This window comes from Takifugu rubripes, chromosome 17 (genome assembly GCF_901000725.2).
Source record: "Takifugu rubripes chromosome 17, fTakRub1.2, whole genome shotgun sequence".
NCBI classification, from domain to species: Eukaryota; Metazoa; Chordata; class Actinopteri; order Tetraodontiformes; family Tetraodontidae; genus Takifugu; species Takifugu rubripes.
In genome coordinates this window covers 1,843,266-1,855,752 of record NC_042301.1, presented here as the reverse complement: position 1 = coordinate 1,855,752, position 12,487 = coordinate 1,843,266, and the positions used below count along the sequence as shown (strand labels likewise).

Here is a 12,487-nt window from a genome sequence, read left to right as displayed (position 1 = left end):
AGACTCCATTAGAGCATGATCACACATCAGCTCCTTCAATTCAGCGTAATGACGCGTCATCCTTTGGTCCTGCCGCGTTGTTAATAGCCCGAAGCCTATTAGCTCCCCTGTCTTCCCATTCTTATCATTAACCCCATCACACGCTGGCCTTTAAATGGGATGCAGTTGCATCATGCGCTGATTTGAATCGTAAAGCATAAATTAAATATGCAAATAGGGGAGGAAGGGGAAGAGCGGCCCAAGTTGTGAGGAAGTCACGGGGGGTATTCGGAGGATGATGACAAAAAGATGAAAAGGAGCGTAATTGAAGCTAATTAACATAAGTCCCTAATTCGGAAATGTAATAGACTGAGCGCCACAATATCGGCGGTAATGCAAACCGACGTGGCCATTGTGCGCCGGATTAAACAGCGCGGGATTCGCGATTCTGCATCTCTCCACACAAGTCAGGAGAAACAAAGAGGAGACGTTAGATGAATTTGCACCCATGTCTGAGACGGAGCTGTGTGACTGAATCGAGCTGACACTGGAGTCGAATCTGAGAGCAGAGCTCAGCTCCCCCCCCCCCCCGCTCAAGATGATACGGAGACCAACGTCGCCCTCTGGCGGCAGCGAGTATATCGCCTTCCATCCATTTCGACGCACACGCTGCAAGAGCGCAATTTGGTTGATTGGACTTTGCTTCCAAAGTTTTTCGATTGTAGCCTTGATTATAAAGCATCAAACGTGCGTGACTTTCTTCATATGCATTCAAAAATGACACGTTTATACAATAATGTGAAAGCATTCTTCCTGTCATCCACATCTCCGTTCATACACCTACTTACTTTTTTGTTTTTATAAACCTTTTCAGTGCCATTTTCAGCGTGGTTGATTTCCTTTTTTTTAATTACAAAGTCTGTTAAGGTGCAAACAGGTGTGACGACATCGAATAATCTTTCAGTATAAACAATAAAGCACAATGATATTGTTACCGTCAGCACCGTGGCTACGGTTGAGTCTGTTATAGGGGAAAAAAAGTTTTCGACTGATTCTATAAGCTAAATAGGCTAATTTTTTGGCACAATATTGCTATTTATTTCTTCAGAGTTGGCATCTTGATGATGAAGGATACTCTCACACATGGAATCAGAGGCAGCGGCTCTTTCTAGTCGTGTCTAAGTGTGCTAGGAAAGAAAAAAACAGCAAGCAACATCCCCAAACCACAAACTAGCTCACCAAATAGACATATTTGTTTCCATGGTTTCCGTGGTTTCCATGGTTATGGAAACATTGATGGATATGTGGAAAGTAATTGCATGTGCAGCTAATTCTAGTCCTGGTTTGTGTGGGGAAGCATCTGTGGTGAGCGCATGAACAAAAACGAGGAGAAATCGAATCTGTTCTGCTCAGTCGGGGGATTTTTCACGTGACGTCCATGTTTGAGTAGACGGGGAGGACTCGACGCTGTTACATCTGAAATCCACAGAGGCTTTTTAGTACACTCGTGCAAAACTGTTTGGGTTTTATTTGTGTTTGTGAAAATAGACTAGGAGCTTTTGTGGCATCTGCCCAGATCGCCTTTAAACTTGTGTGTTGTTGCTGTGCATCCCTTTGTTATGTGGCTGGATTCTGCTTCACAAGTCTTTGAGCCCGCAGTTAAGTTCCAATCCTCTGGTAGTTTATTGAAGTTAATTTAGATTCAAATATGTGCACTTAATTAGCTCTGTGTACATCTGTGTGAGTAAGCCTAGGCCTTTTAAAATCTGATGCTAGCCAAGTACCCCAAAGTTGGCAGATTTTGTCTACTTTTCCAGAAGCCAGAATCCGCTACAGATGCTGGTAGGCAGATTGTTTTAAGTATGAATGCTGCCAGGTTGGCTTTTTCCAGCCTTTATGCTAATTAAAGCGGCGGTATATTGATACACAATCATTGGCAGGAACTTGGAGAGACACCTCTCAACCTCAAGCTTCCCCCCAACCCACCAACTCACGCTTTCATCTACGCAACACTTGTCAGTCCCCCACACATCTACTTCGGTACGACTGCAGCAGTAATGGTCACAATTTGTCAACTTCATGTGTGGGCAAACTGACCACTATGCACTGCAGGTGGTGGTGTAGCAATTAAATTCGATTTAGGGCATTTTAGGCCTTTGGAGGTTGGTTTTCCAAAGGACCCTGCTGTGTAAACTCTTTGAAAATGTTGTTCTCCAAACTTGCAGGGACACTGAAAATGAGGAAAACCTTCAGTTCAAGCCGAGTGAACCGCGTGCAGGGTGGTCAGGCCGGGAACACCACAGGTCCCCCTCAGAGTCTTTCCCACTGCTGCAAATGGTTCCGCCGAGCAGATATTGAATTATGTTCAGTCGCGACTATCCATCCATTTGCTATAAACCACCACAATCAGGGTCATTAGGGTGCCGGTGCTTATCCCAGCAGCCGCCCGAGTGTTTTCCCACCCTTACATGGAAAAACACGCATAATCCACAGGGAAGCGCTGGAATCATAATACCTGGTCAGGAACCACATCAACTGGCAAGCCTGGTTTTTTTTGTTTTCTTCTCTTTTGGTCTTTTCCATAGTAACGTCCTCTCACACATGTTTATGGTAAATCACCAGCTGCAGAACATCTCCGTCCGTCCAAATGTCCAAAAATGGGATAAATACTTGTCTTTTCTCTAAGATCAGACTTGAATAAGTCAACTCATGACATCAATGCTACTGTGGTGGTGGTATTACAAATGTATATTCCAAGCATGAACGTTCTTGTATTTGGCTCGATTTCTGCTTGTCTTCACCAGTAGGAACAATATTAGAGGTCCTTCTTACTTCACTGCCGCCACATTCATAATTTAGTGCTTCCAACATGACAAATGGGGCATAATTTTTTGACAAATGATATCATAACCATCCGTGATGTAAGGGGCTAACGGACTAAGACTTGGTCTACAGGTAAAAGCTCAGCAGGCCATTAAAATTTCATAATAAGTACAAAAAGGCAATTAAGATATCATTAAGGGGGCTAGCGCCCGCGGGATAAGCCTCCAGCCCATCGCAGCACCTTTCAACAAGCCTGTGCCGCGCTGCTTCTTAAAAAGAGCACAACAGAGACAGCGAGTAAAACTGTGGTCCAATGGCAAGGCACTAAACAGCAGCAATGGTCCCCTCGCACATGTCAGCAGGACGCGGTGCTGTTTGGGTTTAAGTACGCGATCACTGCTCAGGGAAATTAGGCCGAGCGCACATGAAATGGACCCTCGGTGATAACCACGGGAAGAATCTTGTTGATTTCAGTGATGGAAATGCAGCGAATCAGTCAGTCCCTGCTGTCATAAACGCACTATATATACATACAAACAAAGCCGGGGGGTAAAGAAGGTGGAATAGCTGCAGTAATGGAGGCTGAGATCGCTGCACGGCAAATCTATTAACATCTCAGATCGTCCTTTCTGCTGTCGAATGGCTCTAAAACACTAAACCGTGCAGATCAGAGTATCGTGAACACGCTGGCATATTTTTACTCTTACTAGCCTTAATCTGATTGGCCTTACTTCTTCCGCCGGGGTTTCTGTAATTGCTTCAGTGATGCCAAGTTGAAAATGGAGCTTCGCCCACAGTGTGCAGTGGGTGTGTGTCCCAGACAGCCGGAGGGTGACTCCCTGCCCGGATGGCTATTATTTGCTGTGCTGGATGGAGGGACAGTTGGGACCGTCGGAGAAAGAGCAGTAGGTGGTGGGAAAGGGGGGGTGGCTCTCACAGGAGGCAGATTAGGGCAGCTTGAGTGAAACAGGATAACAGGAAGCCAGTACAGATGGAGGAAGAGGCCCTCTGGAGGTTGAGGTGTTAAAGTAAGATGAGGGAAGGCGAGGGACCGGCGATGGGTCGACGGAGATCCAGAACGGCTGAACGGAGGAGGAATAAGGGAGAGGAAATAAAGACGAAGCTGATGTACTTACAGGTCATCGGTTTTATTTTCCACCTCATCACCCCCCCTGCTTAGCCGCAGGTTGTTAAGTTCCGCTTTACAAAAGACAAAGTAATGCCCCACAGAGAGCACGAAATAGAGACGCGCTTGATGGGTGAACTTGTTGCAGACGTTGGCGGCCGTGATGCAGAATGGTGCGAGCAGCCCCACAGCACGCTGCCAGGGTCATTCCTCTTTCCTGGTGGCCCTTAGAAGGGGAGTGAAGGAGCCCGTACATTGGTGGTCCCCTTTTTTCCTGCTCGCCACACTCATCTGTGCAACCTTCACTAACCTTTTGCCGTGTTCTCGCCGCCGTGCTACACAGCAATGTTCTCCGCCACATGTCTGTAAAATGAGTTCAGGACTGAGCTGCCGGGACGCGTCCCACAACCACTGTGTCCTCCACAGAACCGCTAAATGACGTGTCAGGCATCTCAGTCGGGGAATGGAGGGAACTCGGCAGCGCTGAGGATGATGGGGGGCGGGGGGTGGGGGGAGATGTTGTGGATTCTGACAGTCTGTGGCTTGTTGGTCAAGCTGTCTAGGATCCAATTTCTAAGGGAGGGGCGCTGGTCCAAGAAATATGATCGTCCACCGAAGCCTGTGGGATAATTGTGCTGACAGCCAAAGCGAGTTCTACAGTAACCAGGTGGAAACGCGACTCGAACTTATCAACTTATTTCTAACATTTAAGCCCAAACTTTGGGAACAGCAAAAACCCAAAGAGCCAAATCATTTCCACCCCAATTCAACGTTCTGTACCTATTATTCTGCTAAACTGGGGTGCTGATTCTCAGTCATTACTCCATGTTATGTCACCGGTCCCCCCACATAATGGCTATTTTAGCTCATTGTGTATAATTGGGGTAAATTGGAAAGGCCTCATTGACTCAAGTTAGGAGCCTAAACCTGCATGTTCCAGGCAAATGGCAAGATGGTGAAAAAAGTAGTAATAGAAGAAAAAAGGAGAGTAATATTGTGGAGTCCTCGTCATGTCATATATAAAGACTAAAAGCATTGTTTTTGATCTATAAACTATAAGTAGGAAGCACAAAAATGTCTTTTCATGTGCAATCTCCATGAGTTCGAGATACCACACTTCCAGAGATTGCCGGAACCACGGAATTACTCTGAGTAATACACTTTTCCAGCCGTCAATGCTGTCACTCTAAAAACAGCTCAATAAGCAATCCGTATGTGCCTCTGTGTGGCCTTTGGCTCTGATGTGCTCTGCTCAGGGTCTGTTTGGTTATGCAGTCATCGCCTCCTTCCCTGCCCTCCTCGCTCGCTGCCTCTGAGTCGCGCAGCCTCGGTACGCCAAACTGCATTTCAGAGCCTCCCCAGACGCTAGACCAATCTACGCGCTCATATTCATCCAAGCTGGAACTGATCTGTTCTCTGTCTAATGCACTGGCCTTTCCCCAGGGGTTAGGTGAGCCCCCCCAACACATTCCTCCCACTCGCTCATTTTCTCTCCATCTCTGATTCCCACTCTCCGAGAAAATGAAAGATTTAATCCAGTGAAGTCGGCATGCGTACTTAAACAAATATAACCCTCACTCTTCATATGGGGATGCGATACATATGCTGTTCCGTGCAGCCGGCTCAAAGCAAAGCGTATTCCGCTGCTCGGGAATGACTGACGGGAAGTGAGGGAGGTCCGCCTCGCCGCCGGAGTCAGGGGGAAAAGCTTGAAAAGATTCCAAACGCGGGGGCGCAGGGGAGAACGGGATTCTATCAAATTCATTTTAAAAATGAATGATTCGTCCAAATGACTCGAGAGACCACGGGCTCCACCCCAAAGCCCCATCAGAAAATACATGTTTATGTTCAATATCCTTGCCCCCCCCCCCCCTTACTCTACTCATCCCTCACCCCAGCCCCATTCAATTCTGAAATTGTTTTGTTATGTGGTCGGCATAATAAGTTATGATCGATCTCCTGCGCGCGCGCGCGTGTGTGTGTGCACGTTGCTATGAGGCCTACGTCTCCAGGCTCGCCATATAATATCTGCTAAGTACTCCATCTTAGCTGGAACACTACAAATATAACCTGATACTCTGGCTGCTGTGATAATTGAAGGATTCATGGTCTAATGGATGTGCACGCGACCACAGAGATACTGTTCTCATGATAGCGGAAGGCTTTTTTATTATTGTTATTCAGAGCCAAACAGGGGTGGCTTTTCACATCCAACGCTTCTCCGGGCTTTGATGATTCAAGTCTTTGCTTATTCACGCAATGTTGCTTTCTGAGTTCACGACATCGGATTGGTTGTGCAAGGATGGGCGGTATGTAATGCCGTATATCCCCAAACCTCATAATCACCACGGTACAGCTTGCTTCTTCACTGTATTAAAGCCTCAAAACTCCTGGCAGTCAATTAAAGACTGTTGTGTGTGTCAACGAAGCGAAGAGAGTTTGCTTGCTGATATTATGGCTAATTAGCTCAACTCAGTTCCCCTAAGACGGGGAGGGAGGCACTGGAGTATTGTTGTGGTTCCGCTGGCATCCCTGCACAATGGTTCCTTCAACATTTCTTCAACTGGAAAAAAAAAGTGAAACTGTATTTGCACAGATGATACTTGCACAATTAAAGAATATCTAAGCACCCATTAAAAGGCTAGGTTTAGCATGGAGGGACGACAGAAACAACTTAATGAACTCGGTGAGCCCGCTTTAAAAAGTCTACAGTAAATAACATCCAATACCTACAGGAACGGGAATTCTGAGAAGTAAAACAATATTCCTCATTCCGCTAATAGAAAAGGAAGGGAACCGGTCCAGTAAATGCTGACACAACCAGATTTATTGCCGGTGTACACACTTGACCAGTTTTCAAGGCGAGTCACTTTAAATAAGTGTCTGAGCACCCAGGGCAGGCAAGTGTCACCGCGGCAACGCCGGGGTGGGATTAAATAAAAGATCTGTTATCTGGCTGTCCAGTGGATCCTCCTCCGAACGTGTCAGATGCAGCAACAATCACTTGAAATGATCTCCGGTTGAAAAACATGGGTACAGACACTGGATGGAAAAAACAACTCCCGTGGTAGTTTTTTTATTTAGATATTTTATTAAGAATAGCCTACAGACATGTCAGTTTCACTTTCCTCCAGAACGTATCAAAAAAGACCATCCTCCCCTCCGTGTACGAGGGGTCCGTCTCACTGGCAGACCCGGTTGTTACATACATTTCTTTTAATGCACTCTTTGTGTTTTTCCCATTTCCAACATCGGCTGACGCTCTAAGCCGTCCCTGGCCAACAACAGGACCTACTAGCCATGCTTAATCCCTTCTCTGTCGCCCTATCAGTTCACCGTTTTTTAACTGGGCTCTTGTGCCGCTCCGGCCCCGGTGCAGGATAAGTATTCTTGTGTCTCTGGTTGAGCTCTGTTCCTGACTCAGACATGCTGCAGAACTACGCTATGTCTTATACTGATTACAATACACCGCCTGCTGACTGAAGACTGGTTGATTAGCTGAAATTTATATCTGAAATCCAACTCTCAGGTTTAAAAACTGAGGTATTAAGGGTTTAGACATGGCTGAAGTGGTGATTATCTATTTTTTCCCCACCTATGGTAACGCGTCCTGTAAATTAAACCCGTGGGTGTATCCGATGGCGAGCGTCTAACCCCGAGACATGTGCCGAAAGGCGTCGGGTTGGAGGTGGAAATGACGGTGATGATTGTGGTCAATATTCTCGGAATAATCGGAATAATTATTATCATGAAGGCACAGTAACTCTAAAGTAACTCTGATCACCTCAATATGATCCCAAATTTGGCAAGTAAGCCCCTTTAAATAGATAAAATGAGATTTGTTTTATCCAGCTAACGACCAAATATGGTAACTCTAAAAGCACAGGCATATATTGTTCTATTCTTTTTACTGGGCTCTAATTAGTATGGGACTTTGACGGCGAATAAACTTTGATGAAGCCAAGCGAAGGCTGCTGGATTGCGACTCGGTCTGTTTACTGCCAGACACTTTTCTTTTGAATCTCGATACTCTTTTCTTATCAAAATAACACTGCAAGAGAAAATACAACTGAAGGAAACTCAAGTCGACGTGCGCGGCACTTCTGATGAAGATGGATATGGGAAATCATTATTTCCACACGCACATATAGCTGCCATCACGCGGCACAGCTCAGGCTAATGCTAAATACGCTGCTTATACATGTTCCTTGGGCTGAAGTTAGCTCAGTGCTTATTGAGACGGCCCGAATGTGGCTCCGCCAGAGGAATTAGAAGCAGCAGAGAGGGGCAGAACCATCTCGCTATGAAAGAGTGATGACATGGGCTTGACACGCTGCAGTTTCAGTTGGCCGAGTGTGATGAAGCAAGGGGAGAGAGCACAAAAACCTACTCTCACCTGCTCCGTTATTGTTCAAGCTACCCTGCTTTTTTATTAACTGCTCGAAACCATTAACTACTGCAGTGTGACATAAAAGCTGCATTGACTCTCTCAGCCTCACGCTGCGCTAATCGTGCGCGAACAATGGACGGTGGCATTGAACAGGACAGAGGTGTCAAGTAGGTGAATCACAAATAAGATTTTCATTTGCTATTTTGGTTGTAGCTCCCACTGTAACATGTTTGTCATCGTGACGGGGATATATGACGTACAATTAGCTCACTGAGGTCAGCTGACGTCAGTCAGTGGTCACGACCGCAGAGCGTTGCATGCAAGTGGAGCAGGGCTGAAACAAGAGTTGGTCCGTTATATTTTCGAATGAAATCAGATTGTGGATTATTGTGAGGATTCCAGCAAGCCTGCACTACGCATTCTGGTCACCGTCCACGGGCCCAAGCAAAGCTCCCCCCCCAGCGCTGCAGTGCTAGCGGACATATCTCCATGTGCCCGAGTGCCTCTGTGTGTGTGATTACTGCAACAGTAACAATCAACAAGAGGCCAATCCATCAGCTGTCAGCCCTGCTGTGAAGTTTTAATTAATTACATGGAGGCAGACAAGGTCAACGCTACACACCACAGAGCACCACTAGCCTCGCCTCTCAACAGGGGATCAATAGGGCTTTAGATGCCTGTAGACTTCTATACAGAGAGTTATTAAGGAAGTGGGACCGGGCCTATTGTGTCTCTAGGAGCTTTATCAGAGGGAACTAGCGCAAAGGATGTCGACTTGGTTTAAGTTCACAGTGGGGGAGACAGTCAATGGAACTTAATAGAGCTAATGGATCGAGGAGAGGTGTTGAAGAGGAGATAGACAAGGAAAAGAAAGGCGCAAGTGGCAGGATAATGAAGTGTGTCACATGACGAGAGAGAGTATGTCAGCATAGGCGAACCACACGCAAGCTCCCCTTTTTCTTCTCTACGTTACCCATAAGGCATTTACGTGAATGCAAAGATCATCTCAAAGGTCGTATCCCTCCACTAAAAAAGGGTCCACTTGACAAGTCAGGAGACGCCTCTATCGTCCTCATCAGTCGACCCGGGAGCATCATCGAGTGAGGATGAAGCACTCAAGAGGAGAATGATTAAGATCTTGACTTTATTATGAAGTGCAAAGGTCTGAAAACACTTGAGACATTGTACAGTGGAGGCGCTGTAAACACCAGAGAGGACAGAGAATGAGAGGGAACTGGGGAAGGTTTGAAGGGCCAATGCATTATTCATTGCTGTAAAGTACACAGCCCATTGATTTAATGGAAATACGATTCCTATCTTTAGATCACCCAAGACAAAGACTTTATTTCTCACCATATGTCACCGTCTGATTGGATAATGCTCCGACAGGCAAGCTCATGTCATCCTAGATTATATATTCCTGTAACAGGATAGCAACCATTGTTTGCTAAGCGTCCCTTATAAGCGCTCATATTTAACTTCTTTCTTTCTGAAAGGAACTCCAGCTCAGAAAGATTAAATTACACATCCTGTATGTGCTTCAAAAGCAATGTGGTTCCTACATGTGATCAGTGTGTAGTTGTGAGCAGTTAAAGAGCACAATTTAAATTAAGTTCACATAAAGTTCTTTGTGACTGTTTGGGGGAGTGTTGTTTCAAACAACATGAACAACACACCAAAAGCTTAAAAGTTTTGTGACACTTTCGCGCTCATTTTCTTCAATAACAGGTAAAAGACGCAAGCTGAAGGTGCTGCGACACCTTTTTGGGTACATCCAGAGTTCAGCATGTAGCAGAGGTGAAGTGGGAGGAATAGATAATTAGGAGGCGTGTTGGGGCTGAATGTATTCATGGCCGATCGAGTAGCTCCTGTCATTCCCTTGGTTGTCAGTTTTCTTATTTTGTATGAGATATTTTCGCCCGTTATGTTCTGGTCACGCTCCATTCCAAGCCAAACCAATCAACACAAGAAGAGGGAGCGAAACGAAAAGGTTAACTTTCCACACTTTCAGGCTGTTGAAGCAATTTGCTCATCACTCAACAGCCTGGGACTATTATTGGATCATTTCAATACAGGCCAATTTCACACTCACGTCTTCACTGTTGTCTAAATATGTCATCGTTCAAAAAAAAAAAGAGACCAATTCAATAATAGGGGTGCTATATTTCACAGAAAACAGGCCGTGTTCCCACCCAAAAACTAATTACTCACCTCCTCAGACGTGTACTCAATTGTCCGGTTCTGAAGTTAATTAGTCGGTTTTGTTCTTCACACATCCAAAATCACACACACGACACGGAACCTTACGCGTCGTCTGTTTCTCCACCCAAAAAGAAATCATTTAAAGCAAAACACAAGACAAACTGTTAGCTTTTTTTTGGGGGGGGGATGTGGTTCTGCCATTATTAAAACGCTCTCGTATGGAAGTTGGGTGCAAAAACAACAGAATGATCTCAGTGGACAGTAAATGAATGTTAATAATGTGGGATGGAATATCACAGTCAGCTCTACAGGGTTTTCTCCTGGACACAATGGGAGGCTTACATAACCGATTCCTCTATTCTTATGCAGCGAACATAGAGCTGATGGCGTTGGTAAGGTTCTGTCAACCTCCCGCTAATTTTCACGGAGAAAATTGCCACTAACCGACACAGGGTCACTGGTGTCCCACTGCGGATGCTCTCCAGTCCCTCCAGATTTGTATCATTGTATCAGCATAGCTCAACTCTCCTGTCCCGGAGTGGCGCGCTAAACCGAGTGAGGACCGTCCGATGTAAAGGACAAAGTGGGAGTCCTGAGATCCCGGAGGGTGTCCTTTGCATAAGGCAACACTGACTGAGTCCTGGAACATTGTGGATCATCTTCTGCAATGCTCAGTTTAGACAAAGTGTTACTTGTCTGTGCCAATATTGACAGTTCGAGATGGATGTTTGACTCAGGGGGCTTAGCAAGTCTAACATGCACTAAAGAGAGAGGAGCCAGGGGGATTCTTAAGTGTCTGTGTATCCACCAAAAAAGAAACACACACACACACACACAAGCACGCAGCCTTCACCTCTCCCCGAGACGAGTCATCACCAGTCTCACACACACACACACACACACACACGGGCCCACTGAGGCGAATAAATCCTGCATCTCAACCTGAACCGAGGGTATTTCTTAACCCCTGAAGGCTTACGTTGGAGACATAGCTTCTTACTTTTCGTTTTCCCTTTAAATACACCCAAGGCTTTTACGAAATAAAGCTTAACCCCTCCCCCATAATAAAACACGCTTGAGTCTTATTCCTCTGTCGCTTCAGCATTACTCAGTGGTTAGCCGACATCCATGCAAAATCAGCGGCCTTCTTTTGATGCTCGAATGCCTTCTTCCTCAGGCTGGCAGAATTCTCCAGGTGGCAGTGTTTTCCAAAAGTGGCGGAAAAGGTGAAGCCGGATGTAAAGATTGCGCAACACAGGGAATATTTGATGCACGGAATAAGATATTTATGGCTGGTTTCAAAGTCAGAAATGGCTGCAGCTGAAAATCAAGTCACGAGCGAAGGAGAAATGGTGGGCAGAAGGGTTCAAATTTTGGAGAGTCAAAGTGCGGATGAGACACCGCTTAGATTACAGGTTGCAAGATTGGAACCGCTTATGACGACACCGGCTCCATCCAGTCAGCACTCGACTTTTTTGTTCTTTTACATTTGTTCAATCTGAAGGGAATATAGCTGCTAGCTGCAATATGGCTAAAATGACTCAAATAATGGGTCTGTTTGGCCTTAATTGAAGGTTAGATGAGGATGGATGTGGGTCAGGGCTACACGAGAGGACCTGCTGTTATCAGGTAAGACGGTGTGATCGGACTGGTCAAAGACACACTTCAACGATTTTGATAACTCCAGAACTCCTTTTATAACCTCCCCTACACACACACACACACACACACACACACACACACACACACACACACACACACACACACACACACACACGCACACACACACACACACACACACACACACACACACACACACACACACACACACACACACACACACACACACGCACACACAGGAGATGAATCAACAACAATCAGAACTTAGGAAGTTGGGCAACAATTGAAGAAAAAGTTACCCACAAAACAAGGCAGTCCAAATTAGAATCAAAACATGCTATTTACCA

General features: G+C 45.8%; 1 long non-coding RNA gene across 2 annotated transcripts in view; it reads left to right on the top strand.

Annotated features, from left to right (window-relative positions):
• Positions 1 to 12,487, top strand: part of LOC105417617 (uncharacterized) — a 40,994-nt gene that overhangs the window by 15,563 nt on the left and 12,944 nt on the right. The gene's annotated exons all lie outside the window — the stretch shown is intronic.